The following is a 17,210-nucleotide window of genomic DNA, read 5'->3' as shown; positions in this document are numbered from 1 at the left end:
CCATTTTAAACTTTTCTTACAGGGTTCATTACTCTGATGAGATTATCCATCTTATCTTACAAGTTGTCTATCTTTTCCATTATATTCTTGCGCATATTAATCGTGTTAGTTATAAAAAATATTTCTGTGTTAGAATTAATCTAAGAAGTCTGGTCTGATGATTGCCTTGTCTCTTTTGATTTTGTTTTCTCTTGCTTTTTTATTTACTGAGTTCGTTCAAAACTGACACCTTCTCAAGGAGAGTAGTTACTCTGATATATATGTTGTATTCTTAGAAAACCTTCTCCTAGGCCTTCTGTGTGTGGCTTTATGTGATTTTAATAGGGAGTTGGGCTGGGTTTGAAGTTTATTGGAATGGTCACATTCAGTTACACATAAACAGGTGTCATGACTTCAAAGCCCTGATACCTGTTTTTTTGTTTTTGTTTTTGTTTTTTTAATCAAGTAGACTGCCAAAGCATTCTTGTCAATGACTGTTTCTCCATGTTGGTTTTGGATCTTTCCTTTGCACTGTGCCTGAGGAATGATAGATTTATCTTGCAGAACTCCAAAATATATTCCACTGTCATTTATGTTGTACTTGTTATCTTTGGGATTGTAAAGAGTAATGTTTTCCTGTGGTCTGATTAAGCCACAGTCTTAGGATGGTGCCATGTTCCTGGGTCACAGTAGTATGGCTTTTATAACACTAGTTTTTCCTACAACTTTAGGGTAGGGATAGCATAAAACTCTGGTCATTCTTGGAGATAATGCTTTTTTCCCTCTTATCTCCCCCAGCAGGAATGGTTTTCTACCAGTACCCTAAAGAGATATCCTTTGCTGTCCTTCTCTACCAATGAGGGCATTAAAGTCTATTCCTGTGAGGTGGTAGGAATGGGTATGGATGGAACTTTGGCAGTGCTGTCTGTAAACCACTCCAGGGCCCACCCTGGCAGAGCCAGCACCTCAGTAAGAAATTTCTCAGGACTCTCCCTGGTATTTCCTATGAGTGTGTGGTGGTAAATGTGGAGGCATAGCTTTGAAAGACTGTACTTGCCCCCAGAGACTTCATATTCTCATTACCCTGCACTCAATCTTCAGCAATTAATTGAAAACTTTTAGCTGCATCTTTTTAGAGGAAATATGAAGTGTGGGTCAGGTAAGCAAGTGTTCAGGTCCTATTTCTCCCTGCAGTGCCTGTCGCTCCCGAGGTTTTTTGGCTACTTAGTTGCTTTGTGACTTCATTTCCCTAGTGGTCTAAAAAAGCAAAGTAATTTTGAGGTCAAAGATTTTTTCCCCTGCTTTTAAAGATTGAGGTAATGCTATTTCTCACCTGAAACAGAGGTGGTCTTGTTCATTTACTTAAACCCCCAGGCTGTGACTTCAAGTTTTTTTCTTCCTAAAATGGAGGATGCCAAATCCCCTACAAGGGATCATCCAACACTAACATTTTGGAATATAGGATATATTGTCAACAATCTACTTCAGGTTGTCTGAGAAACCCTTTATTTCTATGTCCCTTTTATAGAAAGCAAATAATCAGGGTCCTGAACTCTTTAATAATTATTTGTTAATTATACGTCATTTCCCTCCCTTCAATATGAGACAAGAGCATGTGGTGTGGACATCCACATAGCCATCTGATGCACATACACATCTGCACAGAAACACATACATGCACAGTCACTGGAATCAGGCACTTAGATTGCCTGCCAGGAGAGAACACATGCTAGGGCCATCTGTCATCTGTAAAATGTAATATAAGAAAATGCATGCAGTCATATTTACTGAATAAAAAGTATTCTGGCACTTAATCAGATGCATAATGTAAACAGCACATTTTTGCACGATTAAATTAAATTGCTCCTTATTCACTTATCTGGGATTCCCAAAAGGAATTATAATTTGACTGTTACTTTCTTAGTCACTTCTATGTGCTACAGAAAGGACTAAATAGATTACAGCAATCCTGCAAGTATATTAGGGGTTTGTATTACTATTAAATATTTTAAGAAACAGATAATATATGGAGTAGGAAACTATTTCAAATATAGTGGTCAGTCAGGCTGCCTTCAAATGTTGAATAATCTGTTTTATCCTCCATGTCCATTAGCTTTTACACCAGTTACAGACCAAGTGATAAAGGAACATAAAAGGAAAGTGAGAAATACCTAATGAAGTGTCTAATATTAAAAAAAGTCCCACTACATTTTATTCTTTAAGGTGTCATAACTTGGACATTGTCTTTTTTTAAAAAATATTTTATTTATTTATTTATGATAGAAAGAGAGAGAGAGAGAGAGAGAGAGAGAGAGAGAGAGAGAGAGGCAGAGACACAGGCAGAGGGAGAAGCAGGCTCCACGCAGGGAGCCCGACACGGGACTCGATCCCAGGACCCCAGGATCTTGCCTTAGACTGAAGGTTGGTGCTAAACCGCTGAGCCACCTGGGCTGCCCAGACATTGTACTTTTGAAGATAGCATAATGAAGCAAATTGAACACTGGTTTTGAAATTCAAAAATATGAGTGCCATGCAAGTTTGATTGTTTTCTTTCTGATTTGAAGTCTCATGTCTTTATCCTGGAAGTATTTTCTGTGGCTTGATTTGTGTTTCTCTAAAAGCCAACCAACAGCATTAGAGTAAGTGTAAGGTATATTAAAATTCCTTGATGAAAACTTGAAACTGATGCTTGTAATTATTTAACTGACTAAATGAATTTCCTTTTTATAATGTGTTTTAATGGATTGATGGAAAATACCAACTTTTAAATCTCACAGTTCCATCTAATAATTGAACTCATGCTATCATTACTGGTCTAAATTTAATAATCAACAAATATATAACCTTTCTCACTCGATCAGTTGTGAAAGTTTCCTTAGGCTGTAGGTACAAAAAATTACTGTGTGTTTCTCCCACATACATTCTCATCTTTGTCATGAGTATTAGAATCCCTATTTGTGGGTTAGTGGTAAATTTCCCAGTGTCAAACTCGATGGTCCAGCCTCCTAGCAATGAGGATGCCAAGGAAATAGAAGTAGTTCTTGGATGAAGTTTTAGGGGAAGCACTTTAAAGACCTGTGACTCAGTTGGAAAGTATCCTTTATTGCTCTTGTTGCATCCTAATTCCTGCTGCTTCACATATGGATGGACAGAGCTACAGCAGCCATATTTGGACCAGGGTGAAAAGGCTAAGAGAAACACAGAAACTTGGCCCTCATATCCTGAACTACAGAAACAATACTAGTGACTGCCTACTTCTGGGTTTCTTGTTACATGAGAAAAATAGGCTCATTTCTGTGTAGACCACTGTAATCAGGTGTCTGATAATAGCAATCACCTGCATTTATATAAATATGTGACACTCAGATATGAATGAAAAGAACACACTTCCTCTATGCAATATCAGACATAAGATTGTGAACGATTCTTGTTACCCAAGTCAACTCTTAAAATATTTGTTACTATTTTTCAGTTTTGTTTTTATTGCCTGCATGTCATGTAGAAAGCCCTCATATTTTTAGTTGCTTTTATTTTCTCTTCTTGAATTTAGTCATGATAATCTATGCTGTATGTCTCAGACCAAAAAAAAAAAAAAAAAAAAAGTCTTCCTCCCTAGATCCCTATCCTCTTTCTGGCTTTTTTATATCATATACTGATTTTCTAGTTGGAAGGGGGTAGGAATATTCTGCATGTACCAAATTGTAGTTAGGGTAGGAATATCTCAATAAAAAGCTGATGGTACTAATTTAGACAAATAGTTGAAGGAAAAGTTTGTTTTAATTTATTAACCAAGTTCAGTGGGAATTTCAGGTGTAAAAATTACTTGTAAAATCACAGAAAATGGTTAATAATGATATTTCTGTGATGAGTAGAAAATGTCTTACACATTTTTTAATAAAATAATTTAACCTATTCAACCAACCACTGATTTGACCTATATTCCAAAGAGAATAATGCCTGGGGGCATACTGTGCCTTTTATAAATAATTCCTCTCAATAGTAAGTTAGGAAGCTACTAGAATTACTGAGAACTTTTTTTAAAGGTTAGCCCAGACTAGCAGTTTATAGGCATAGATGTTAAAAACTTTTTCATAGATGTGCTAGACTGTTTTCTGTTAGAAAATAGTAATATTTAACATGAAATCCCAAAATGTATTTTGAGAATCTGTGCTTACTTGAGATGCTTTATTCCTTATATGTAGTAATTTTGTAAGACAAGTTTGCAGTTCTAAAAGAACCAAATTATGGAAGAAAATGTAATGATTTTGACAAACTGAAAAACAGAAACATAGAAATCCACTGACTTATTCTGAATTCCAACTCTACCTAAGGAATTTTTAACACAATATTATTATGAGATACAAAGTAAATAAATTCCATGTGATACCTGGAATTTACCAGGAACTCAAAAAACAATTTTGACTATCATCAGTCCTAGTTTTAAACTCTAGCTGTACTAAATAAACTGTAGGAGCACACAGATGCTTGTTTTCTCACTGGTGAAATGAAGCTAAAAAAGATTACCCAACAGTTTTTTTTTTTAAGTTACTGTTAATTTTAATTTTATATTAGGTACTGTGTTTAAGAAACTTAGTTCTGTGGCTAGTAGCACTTAATTTCCCTTCTCTGTTGGTTATCTTTATTTAATTATCAACAATATTATAGAATTGTAATTTACTTGATACTTCTCAAAAAGCACTTTCAAGTACACTACCTGTTTTAACCATGTACTTCTATAAGATAAAAAGGAAAACTTTTCTCATCCACACATTTACGGAGAAGGAAACTGGGAAGAAGATTAACTGCACTATCAGGCTAATTACACAAGTGGCAGATGATTTAATTCTAGACTGAGGCCTCTTGATTCTCTCAACATTGCCCTCGCAGCACTGCTTTCACAAATGTTCTGCCAAACTTGTATCTCTTTTCATCCATCTTCTGAACCTTACCAAACTCAAGGAGCCACAAGGCTATGCAGTGTTGTTTGAAGGGTTTTATGTGGTAAACTTGCCCCAAAGTTCATCCATGGTAGTTTCCTGTCCATAGCCCACTGGAACCCCCACCCCCAGCCCCCATACTGCATTCATGTGGTTGCTGTGATTTCTGGAACTCTGTGAAATTCTGGCTCATTCGTTCTTGGGAAATTTTTTAAAAAATAACTTTGTGCTTAAAAACAAGACAAATCTGAGAAAGTAGACCAGCAAGTGAAAAAGGACTAATTTGGCTTTTATATACTTCGTTTTTGTTGGTGGTGTTACATTTTATGGCTATCTATATGAAATCTTTGAAACTTTTAAAATACGTTTTTATTGCGCCAACTGTTAAAAAACAGCCATGTAAAGACTATAAAGAAATGGTCTTGTTTGAAAGAGCTGAGTGAAATCAACACGTGTTGCCAATTAAATGTGATACAGATTTTTAATTCAAGGTGTTAAATCAAAAAAGCTACTTGAAAGGCTGTCTGGATAGATACTTTCAATGTTAATAGACCTACTAGGGACACCTGGGTGGCTCAGCGGTTGGGCACCTGCCTTCAGCTCGGGTCATGATCCTGGGGTCCTGGGATCGAGTCCCAGATCAGGCTCCCTGGGGAGTCTGCTTCTCCCGCTGCCTGTGTCTCTGCCTCTCTCTCTCAGAGTGTGTCTCTCATGAATAAATAAATAAATCTTTAAAAATAGAACTTCTATATGTTAGGAAATGAAAGACTACCTGGCAGGTAAAGAATAAAGGATGGAGTCACCTTCCATTATAAAAAAGATATTAATTTCTTAATTAGTTACTAGATCAGAGTACTTTAGGCTTAAGGAATCTGCAGTGATCATCTACTCCATACCATAACTCAGAATACTAAATCCCAGAGAAATAAATGGTTTATACACTATCAGAAAAGAGAATTGAAGAACTTGAGTCTTTTTAAATTTTTTGCCAATAATTATGATTTGCAAGTGTCTATACTTACTTTCCTAAGGCAGTCTTTTTCCTTAGGGTTACACAGAAGAAACAATGTGGACAAATAATACATTTCTTTTAATCTTTCACTATAATAGTTTCATTCAGCTGTTTAGATAGCATTAATCAGGAAGTTAACCTGACCTAATGGCCACCACCACCACTGCCAATAACTTTTAGGAAATTTTTATGAAAACCTTGATGCAAATGTTTGTAAGACTACATAGTCTGTTTTCTTTGGAAGACCCTTTCTTCTAACTTTTTATCTACTTTCTAACCTATTTTTCATTAATTTAACTTTAAATCTTACATTACTTAACAATATCCCTAAAAAAAATCAAAGCATAATTAAAAGCTTTCCAATGAAAGCATTTGTAACATACCAAGATAGTTTTAAACTCAAATAATTTTGAGCTATTCATCAGGCAAGTCCTTAAAATCCCTCTTTAAACAACACTGACTATAACCACACCTATGGGCTCAACTTTCAAAAGGAAAATATCACATGAACACTTCTGGAATGAACTTCATAAACGGGTTCATCTACCTAATCTAAAAATAAATCTTGGGAAACAAAATTAGAGGGTGTGAAAAACATTTTTAAACAATTCCTTGCACCAAAAGGCCAAATCATGGCACCGTGATTGGAAAACCCCAGCCATAATTAATGCCCTTCATATTAAAAATGTCTGGCATAGGTATAAAGCAATTAGATACTTTTAACTTTCCAAACTCTGTAGATTGACCTCATTTTTTCTTTCCCTACTTTAGAATTTCATTCGAAAATCTACCTGAGATGATTCAACCAAGCCTCAGAGAACAACAAGGATGATCATTATTCAACATTTTTCTTGAATGAAGACAAAACCTACTCTAGCATCTCTCAGATTTGCTATTCTATTCTCCCCCCCCATACTTCTTTCATAGTTAGGGAGAACAATTTCAAGAACATGGCCACCATCTTTTTTCTTCTGTGAATTGTTACATCGAACAACTTTGTGCATCTATGTATGATATTCTAACTAGAAATTTTATTTTGAGTCATCAATTCTTGTTTGCAAATCACTAAGATTTATTTTAATAAGTCTATAGAGGCTGGGTTACCAAATTGAGATTTCATTTTGCAAGGAAAGGGAACAGAGAGATTTGAGAACACCATCTTCCAATTTTCCATTTAAAAATCTTTGTGGGAACAATATAAAGGATGAGAAAGATCAACTAGAAATCCCTCTAGTGTAAGAGAGATTTGATGTGCACTTGTGCTAAGGCAGTGGCAAAGGGGATATAATGTACTGGTGTAAAATGAAGAAAAGAGAGGATCAATAGAGCTTGGAAAGAATAAAAAAGAGGATCTTACATGACCAGAGATACTGCCTGGAGAATTAGGTAGAAAGTGGTAAAGATGCTTAGTAAGCTTTTCCTAACTCATAATTTGACAAAATTGAGTAATTTAACAAAATTCTTGCAAAACTCAAATTCTAATATAAAAAATAAGATAATGCACATGGCTAGCCCCAAAAGTATATACAGGTCATGAGTATCCTCTTCTGAAAACTGAGAATGAGAACCAGGCTTTCTCTACCAAGTCCTTGCTCTGCAAATGGGAAGAAAATTCAGTTCCTGGCTCTCATTCTGACTTAGGTTTCCATCAAAACCTAACCAATCTAGTCTTAAGCCAGATAGCTAAATCATCTCCTTCTTTCCCACAGGTTACCCAATCTCTCTCTCTCTTTTTATTTTTATGTTAAGAAAAACGGAAAACAACTGCACTCATTTTTTAAAACGAGTAAAGGGATTATTAAATTAAGCAAAGAGGTTCAAACACAATACAAAAGCAGGGCTGTTCCTCTGTTCTATAAATGTGCTGCTTTTCAGAACTTTCTGCCTTGGGAAAAGATGAAATTGTGGCCAACTCATCTGTCTCTGAGAACAGGACTCAGTAAATGATGTCAGGAACCAAGAATTATAGGCAGAAACATTTTTGAAAGATGAGTGGCTAAACATATGCTCTACTCATTGGTGGAGTATGGCAGGCACTGAGAAAACAGCCCACAGCCAAATCCAGGCCCCCTGCTAAGTGGCTATGAGAATTTTGGGAATTCACTTCATGTCTCTAAACTTAAGGCTTTTCATATCAACTTTATATTAATATTAACACGTGGTTTATGTGAGAATTAAATGAGATAATATGCAAGGAAGCATAGTATATGAAAGCTAACTTCTCAGTATTTTTAGGTATCTCCTGTCTTTTCTTATCCATTGGCCATAATAAATACAGCATAAATAAATATGCCATATTTTCTTGGCTATTGCAGAAAATCTGGACTGGATCAGAAGCAGCAAGCCAAAACTGCAAGCATTACAGTTTACAACCACTGGGCTACAGACTGATGTGCCAGGAGCTCCTCTTTCACAGATGAGCTACTCCACTATGATCAAAAACAATACATAAATGGTTGTTTATGTGTAAACCTTTATGGTTGCAATTATAGGACCAAACATTGAAATGAGCAGGCCATGCAATGTGCTAACACAATTAGTGCTGTTTATAAACAAGAGACAAACAACTTTGCAGGACATCAAACTGCCACAAAAGATATGTGAGGAGCTTTTTTTTTTTTTAATATATTACAACTTTGCTCTGTTAATATTCAACAGAGCACTGTTAGGGGGAAAAAGTTCTTTTCTAACAGAAACATAGCACAGAGTTGACCCAAATATTTTGATTGATGGTGTATTTAAACAAACCATCATGTAGTTATTCTGTAATAATGATAACATGTTAATTTTTGCAGACATTTTAGTTGTGCTTTGAATTTCCTAATTCTTTAACTGAAAAATCAAGTGTCTGAGAGTTTAAGGGGAAAAACAGAGAAAGAGAGAAACTGAGAACTCTGTCAAAGTGTCTCTCTGTTGAAGAAGAAACCAGAGAAATGAGAGAACTGAGACCAGAATTGCCGAGCAATAATACAGAGATAGATCTGTTTCCTCAGCCACATCTAGAATGCTGTCTTCCTCTTGACCAACTTTAATACAAGGTGGATTTTGTCTGGTTAGGAGCCTCTCACTTCAGCAAGGTTAGTGAAGGTGGAGGAAATAAGAGGTGAGATTATGCCAAAGTAAATATCCATGGAAAGGACATGTTCTCTTTGACCTACAAGGGAGTTAGGTGAAGTAGCTAGAAAATTACCATTACATGATACGGTGGCAAAGGAATACAGTGTTCTTCCTTTTACTGTTACATTTCTGGAAATAATTTACCTTGAAATATTCACTGAAGTGTGGTTATCTTACTGTGTCAGAGGAAAATACAAGGTACAGAGAGTATACCTGAGAACATAATTGTACATTAGAGCCAAGAGGTTCAACATTATCTTGGGTTTCTGGTTGCCCTGTAGCATACTTATATTTTTTCCCTCCAAATAAAAATAAATTACCTCTCTAGACTTTTGAGCTTGACTCTGAAATTCTCTCTCTTGACCCGTCAAAGCAAAAACTATTAGGAGAAAAGAAAGAGTGAGAAGTGAATACACTGCAAGTAGAAAGAATGCTCTAGAGTGTCTGGGTCTGTTCAGAGCCTATCACGTGCACATGACCTTATGTCTGTTGCCATGACTGAGGTGATAAAGTCACTTGCACTTGTCACAGACCTGGGTATTAGTAACCTCAACAGAGTATCAAGAGTTTAAGAAATTTCAGCATACAAAAAAATAAAAAAAAATTGATTCAATGAATGCTAAAACTTAAGATGTCAATTTGTATGAACAAGAAAAACTCTAGATCCCTGTTTCTCTTTTTGGGAGAGAAAATATTCTAGAAAGTTATATACTGAAAGCAAAAAGTTTTAGAAGCTGTTATCCCTAAGCAGGAGAAAATAAAAACATTTCAGATCATTTAAACCATAAGAGGTGTTTGTTTTGTTTTGTTTAAACTCTCATTTCTGGGCATCACTGATTTTTTTCAACACTGTAATAAGAAAAGAGGCTATGTATGCGTAATTATAGATAGAACAGCTGTGAGTTCCACTTTTGAACCACAAAATACATATATAATATTTTAAGTGAGTCTTCAAGTTTTCAAAATCTTTTATTTTCCTTGTCCACTATGGTAAGGAAAAAGCCAAGCAGATTCTCTTCCTCTCTTCTACACTGAATTTCCACCAGCCAACCACAAGTGGAAAGGATTTCATATGTTTGTAGCACTTTATAACTACACAATTTTTTGCCCTTCAAAGAATGAGAGCAGAATGAACATGTGTTGGTTTGGGATGATGGTTCCTGGGGATTCAATGCACAGTGGCATGCAGTCTATTTATTACCTTACAGAATGAGAAGATTTCACATTAGATATTGTCTAGCTACATTTTATTTTTTATTTTATTTTTTTGTACATTTCTTAGGTACATGTTCTCTAAGTGCACTTTAAAAAAATTGGAACTAATTTTGTCAACAGAGTGCAATTTCAGTTTTCATTCTGATTTTTATATCTTTAAACACACACCTTTCTGCAAATATCTGGTTTCTATGGATGCTCACCCTCAGTGTTTGCACAAGGGTTTTGTTGCCAGATATGAATGAATCAGAAATGTGCTGAGTATATTGGCCTAATGGAATGGTGCATTTCGTCTTAATCATTGACAATGCCAGGACATATTTATTTGCACAACACTAAAATGTGGCATCATGCCTCACAACAAATTGGCCTACGACAAATTCAATACTGTCTGGTAATATGGAAGAAATGCTTCAACACCAAATTTTCTTCTACATACAGCCGTGTGGAAAATAAGTCCATAAAACTATCATGTGAAGGAGTCTGTTGAAGTGAATGGAAAGCAGAAGACGGATCCTTGGCAAAAAAGGAAACTGTAAAGTGTTTCTGTTTGAATGGAACAGAGGTTAAAAACTGAGGAATGGGAGAAATAATAAAACATGAGAGAGATTTTAAGGAAAATTTCTTATGTTTTGTATTATGTGTCTCTATTGTCAATTACAGAATCTGTTTAATATTTAATTAAAGACTGAAAAGGAATAAGTAAACTAGCATAGGAAGTTTATAAAATAATTAAAAACAGGAGGATAAAAGTAAAGTGACTTTTTTATGTGAAACATCGGCAATGCTGCCTTCTCTTTTAAGATTAGAAGTTTATTGGACGTTCTTAATAGCAATCTGTATATAAAATCAAAACTGCTAACCATATTCACTACCAGACTTGTTTTTGTAAATTTATGGAAGTTCAAGGTAGAAAGTAAAAATGAAAACTGAGTCACAATAAATTATATAATTCTTATAAAAATAAAGTATATAGATTAGTAATAACTAATATTTATTGAGCAATTAGTTTGTGATGGGAATTTATTTAAGCTTCGAAGCAATTACATATGGCAGACACAATTACAGTCGCAATTTACAAAAAGGACTGAGGCCAGAATTAGTTAAGTAAACTGTCCAAGTTACAGATCCAGTAATGTCAGCGCTGCTCTCTTATTTCCGTAACCACTCTGTAATACCACCCCTGCCTTAACCACTTGCAGTATGTGTAGGATTAAGTAACCATTTTCTTATGAAAACTTTGCTTTCTTTTCATAGGCCTTAAAATTTTTAAATGTGAGTGGTTTGAAGATAGACCAATAGAAAATTAATGCAAGTATTGAATTTTGAACGACTCGAAAGAGAACTGTTGTCTTTTTCTTGGCATTATTAATGTATTAAAAATAATTTGATAATTATAGATTTTTACACTACTTTTATAATACATGTTTAGTCTGGTCTTTTCATGTCAGAGGTGTGAATCTGTTCCTAGGACTGCCTCTACAGAAGGCTGTTCTTTCTCAACTAGATATAAAATGACAACAGAACTTTATACACTTCACTACTTCTAAGCAGCTAAAGTGACTTTTTTAAGAAACAAGAAACTGATTTATAAAGAAAGGAAGGAGCTGAAAAAAAGAGAAAAATGAGTATATTTCAGGCACAGCTGGGAGGAAATATCAATAGCCCCTAGGACCAATCTGTTGTAGAAATGCAAAGAGCAAGAAGACACTGATGATGACCTTGTCTTATCTTGCTTAGATGTCGGGTGTGAGAAAAATTTGCATAAATGGAAATTTGCAAAAATTTGCAGTCCTCCGAAATTCCAGTTATATATATATAGTCTTTTATATTTATTTAAAAAACTATACATATAGTTTTATATATATATATAAAAAACTGGTCATCATATATATATATAAAGAAGAGCAGGATTTTGAAGTTAGTCCAATATGCAATCCTATTTCTGCTCCTCCACTTACTATGAACATATGTGGTCTCTTTATAGCCTCTTCATCCTCCTCAAATAGTCTACAAACTCCTCCAATGGTGCGGGTCTGGCTCTTGCTCATTGATCCAACCTCATCCATTAGAACTCTTCTATGTCTCTTGCACAATCCCTGTACTCTGGTCTTCAGCCATTTTTTTTTTCAATTATCTAAAGAAATGCTCTCTGCTTTTTCTGAGTATTGACATGTTGTGGCTTTGTGTCACACACCTCTAATTTCTCTTGGATGAGTCCAGATTATAACTCAGGTCCAATGAGGCACTGATGCCACTTCACCAGTAATATCTTTCCTGATACCTTCAAGTTCAGATTAGAGCACCACCTATAAATGCCTAATGCTCCTGTAGTTATAATGACTATATAATTAATCTTCCGAATTTGGACATACTTGAGGATTAAAGGAGGTGCCTTTATAATTCTGCCAGTAACACAAATACAGCTGTGACAATTTCCTGCAAATTCTGCTTTCTCAACCATAACGTTGTTAATTTGCTAACCAATTCTCCATTTATAAAACAAAATACTCCATGAGGAATGGGCATAGTAACCTTCCTTTTGCTTTAAACTTATATTTATCTTAATGTATTTCCCTGATGCCCACATTTTTTTCATGTGCCTGTTGGCCATTTGGATGTCTTTGGAGAAATATCTGTTCATGTCTTCTGCCCAATTCTTGACTAGATTATTTGGTTTTTGGATGTTGAGTTTGATAAGTTCTTTATAGGTTTTGGATACCAACCCTTTATCTGATAAGATATTTGCAAAAGTTTCACATTCTGTAGGTTGTCTTTTGGTTTTGTTGACTATTTCCTTTGCTTTGCAAAAGCTTTTTATCTTGATGAGGTCCCAAGAACTCATTTTTACCTTTGTTTCTCTTGCCTTTGGAGATGTGTCTAGGCAAAAGTTCCTGTGGCTGAAGTCAAAGAGGTTGCTACCTGTGTTCTCTTCTAGGATTTAGATGGATTCCTGTCTCATATTTAGGTCTTTCATCCATTTTGAGTCCATTTTTTGTGTATGGTGTAAGAAAATGGTTGTTTCATTCTTCTACATGTGGCTGTCCAAGGTTCCCAACACCATTTGCTGAAGAGATTGTCTTTTTTTTTTCCCCATTGGACATTCTTTCCTGCTTTGTTAAAAATAAGTTGACCACAGAATACTACTGAATTTTATTTAAAATAATTTGGTGGGGACACCTGGGTGGCTCAGGGGTTGGGTGCCTGCCTTCGGCCCAGGGCGTGATCCTGGAGTCCTCGGATCGAATCCTGCATCGGGCTCCTTGCAGGGAGCCTGCTTCTCTCTCTGCCTGTGTCTCTGCCTCTCTCTCTCTCTCTCTCTCTCTCAGTGTGTCTCTCATGAATAAATAAATAACACCTTAAAAAATTTGGTGATAGTTGTCCAAAATTTCTATATAGAAAATCATATTTGTGAAAAACAACATTTTTTATCTTTTCCAATCCTGATGCTTTTTTTGAATTATTGAATTACTGAGCATTTCTAGCCCATTAACTAAACACACACACACACACACACATATACATGCTTATAAATAATTGTATTAAATATATTATGAAAAGTTTTAAAGTCAATTTCTGCCATGTCTAAATATCATCCATATTTTCTAAGTATTTTTCTACCTCTTGTTCTTTTTATTGTGAAAAATGGCAAATATAGCAAAATGCATGAGCCATATATGACCAATTTACTAAAAAGCATGAACTTACATGCACAATAAAAATATAAAGTGTACATAACTCATGAAATGTAGCTCAATAAATAACACATTAACAATATATCAATTATCCACATTTCTCTCAGTTTTTAACTCTCCGTCTCTGTTCCCTCTCTAATTGGTATTGATTTTGTGAGAATTAAATGCTTACTATCTATGTAACATCCAAACAAGGGGTGTGTTGCCAAAAAGTATAATTTTATTTTGCATGCTTTTGAGCCATATAAGTATGGAATAAAGCTTTATGCCAACAGTATGCTCTTGACTTAGCTGATTTTTTTTTTAACCCTGATGTTTGCTAAATAACTTGGATGTTTCTAATAAAGTAGTTACAAATCTTAGTCCGTTGACACTTTTAATTCAGATACACTCTTGCAACTGGGCAAATAATCTCCAGTTTATATCCTATGACTGGCAATACTAGGTCATAGGTATATTGATATTATCATATTTAGCAGATTATGCTTATTTTTCATAGTTATCCTGATTTACATTCTTGTCAGCACTGTGTACCAGTGTATACTCTTCCATATTATTTTAAAAACATTTTTCACAGTTGAGACACCTGCATAGCTCAGTCAGTTAAGTGTCTGGCTCTTGGTTTCAGCTCAGGTCATGATCTCATGGAGGGTAAGATTGAGCCCCTTGTTGTGCTTTGCCCTCAGCGGAGAGTCTTCTTGAAGATTCTCTCCCTCTGCCCCCACCCAATCTCTCTCTGTCTCTTTCTCAAATAAACAAATCTTTAAAAAAAATTAAGAGCTTTATTGAAGCATCTGACTCTTGGTTTCGGCTCAAGTCATGATCTCAGGGCTGTAAGATTGAGCTCACGAGGAGTTTCAGCTCACTGATGAGCGTGGTGCCTGTTTAAGATTGTCCCTCTCTTCCTCCCTCTGACACAATCCACCTCTCTTGGGCAGAAAAAAAAGTTACACTTCTTGCAAATACCATTCATTTCAGACTCTTATGCTCATATGGTCTTCTCTGGATGAACAGAGGTTTTTAACTTAATATTACAAAGATTAACTTTTTTTTTGCCCAAGAAATTCTTCCCTATATTAAAATTATGAAGATAATCTCATGTAATATTTTGTTAAGATTTTATAGTTTCGTTTTACATAGTCTGTTCTGGAATCCATCTACAACTAATTTTTTTATATATTGTTAGGAAATAATTCTATACCATATTCTTACTTAAGTCTACCCAATTTTTTCAGCATAGTTTTTGAAGAGACCCCTCCTCTCTGGCTGATCCACCGTGCCATCTCTGTCATATGTCAATTGTTCACGTAGGACTGAAGGCATTTTTCACTGTTAAGTACTATTATAACTACATCACAGAAGTATCAGAATATATTGTTTCATTATTGTTTATTCAAAATATTTTAAAATTTTTATTCTGATTTTCCTACAGCCAATAATAATCTGTATATTCCTTAATTTCCAATAGAAAGCTTTTCCTGATTTTGTTTATTATTACTTTCAGGCTTATTTGTGCCATTTTGAAAGAACTGGTTCTGGATGACTTAAGTTCATTGGAATTTATACTAATGCAAAATTGTTAGACCCGACTGGTCGATTAAATTTTTACTTTCAACGATGTGACATCCTTTAACTCAAAAAATGCTTTTTGCCTTACCATTTATTTTAAACAAATGGAACTACACTGTATTACTTTTGCTGGGTGTTTGCCTGGTATATCGTTCCAAGTTTTACTATCAGCCCATTTCCTAACTGTGTAACTTGTCTTCTTTGAATGTCGCACATTTGGAGTTTTTAATCTAAACTGTGTATTTTTTTCCCTTTTGTTTTAACTAGAGCCTTTAGTACACCTTCATGTCATGTAGTTTTTGATATATTTAGGTTTAAATCTTTCCTTTTATGGTTCTTATTCTTCTTGTCCATTTTACATTTACTTTTTTTCTCTTTCATGCTTATTTTTTGAAGTCTTATTCATATTCCAACTTTTCCTCACTTGAGAGAAAATACAACCACACATAATTATCAATCTAAAATTAATACCTCTACTTTCTCAAATCAAAGACCTTAGAACCCACCAGCTGCATTCAAACCCTTTCCGAACTATTTGTCATTGTTTTATATTTTCAATTCAATTGCATTTCTAAAACCTCCACTAAATGTTGGTATATGTAGTTAATGTTTAATTACATTTATATACATAATTATCATTTTTTGCTCTTTATCACTTCATTGAAACTTTGTCTAGTAAATGCCTGCTGGTCCCAGACTCTCTCATTTATGTACTCTCAGACTTTCTCCTTCCTTTTCATTTGTGGGAGTTATTTTCTTTCAGTACATTAAAGATAGCATGTTACTATTACCTGATCCCACAGTTCCTTGTGAGAAGTCGTGAGATTAAGGATCGATTTCTCCAAAACTTCCGTATAAGATTTTCTAATTGCTCTGATTATTGGCAGTATAACTACATGGTATCTGTGAATAATAATTATTATAATTAGAATTTTGTTCTTTTTTTAGATCTGCATTGTGATTTTTTAGTTTCTGATTCTCTGGAGAAATTTCCTTTTCTTTCATTTCTTTAAAAATATTAAATATGGATATATTTTAGTATCTGGTCTAATAAGTTCAGTATCTGATTTTTCTTTTCTTTACTCCTTCTCTTTAACATTGTTGCTTAGGTTCAGTCATGGTAACTTTTTGCTGTGCTTGGTTTCTTTTGCCTAGTACTCTGTGATAACTTTTCACAATGGCTTGTAGGTGCATACCAATGTTTTAAAATGCACATTTTTTTTCAGAGAGTATTTGCACTTTCATTTGGTTTAGCCAAGTACCTGAGGTACTACTAAATAGACAAAGTTTAAATGAATCCATGCTTCTTTGACCACTCAAGCAAACTGGGACTACAATTTTCCCTGAATGGACAACTGTAACCTGTCATTGTCTTCAAGGATATGCCCACATTTCCCCTGGGTCCTTTGAGCCTTCACAACCACAGCTCAGTGTCTCAGCTGTATTTCATCATGATTGGCAAATATGTTTGGAGCAAAAGCAACTTCTTCAGATCACTTTTTAGTCCTTAAATTCTTGCTATCTTCATAGATATTCCTACTTTTAAGAAAATGTTCTGTTTTTTGTATGTCCATCCCACACTTTAAGCTATTTTGGTATCAGTGTTGGCCTAAAAATGTAGTCTGCTATCAGTATTAGCAAAAATAATAATACTGTATTTAAAGTAAGAATGATCGTATGAATCTA

This window comes from Nyctereutes procyonoides, unplaced genomic scaffold (assembly GCF_905146905.1).
Source record: "Nyctereutes procyonoides isolate TBG_1078 unplaced genomic scaffold, NYPRO_anot_genome, whole genome shotgun sequence".
NCBI classification, from domain to species: domain Eukaryota; kingdom Metazoa; phylum Chordata; class Mammalia; order Carnivora; family Canidae; genus Nyctereutes; species Nyctereutes procyonoides.
The sequence above is the reverse complement of the archived record's forward strand: the minus strand, read 5'-3'. Positions refer to the sequence as shown.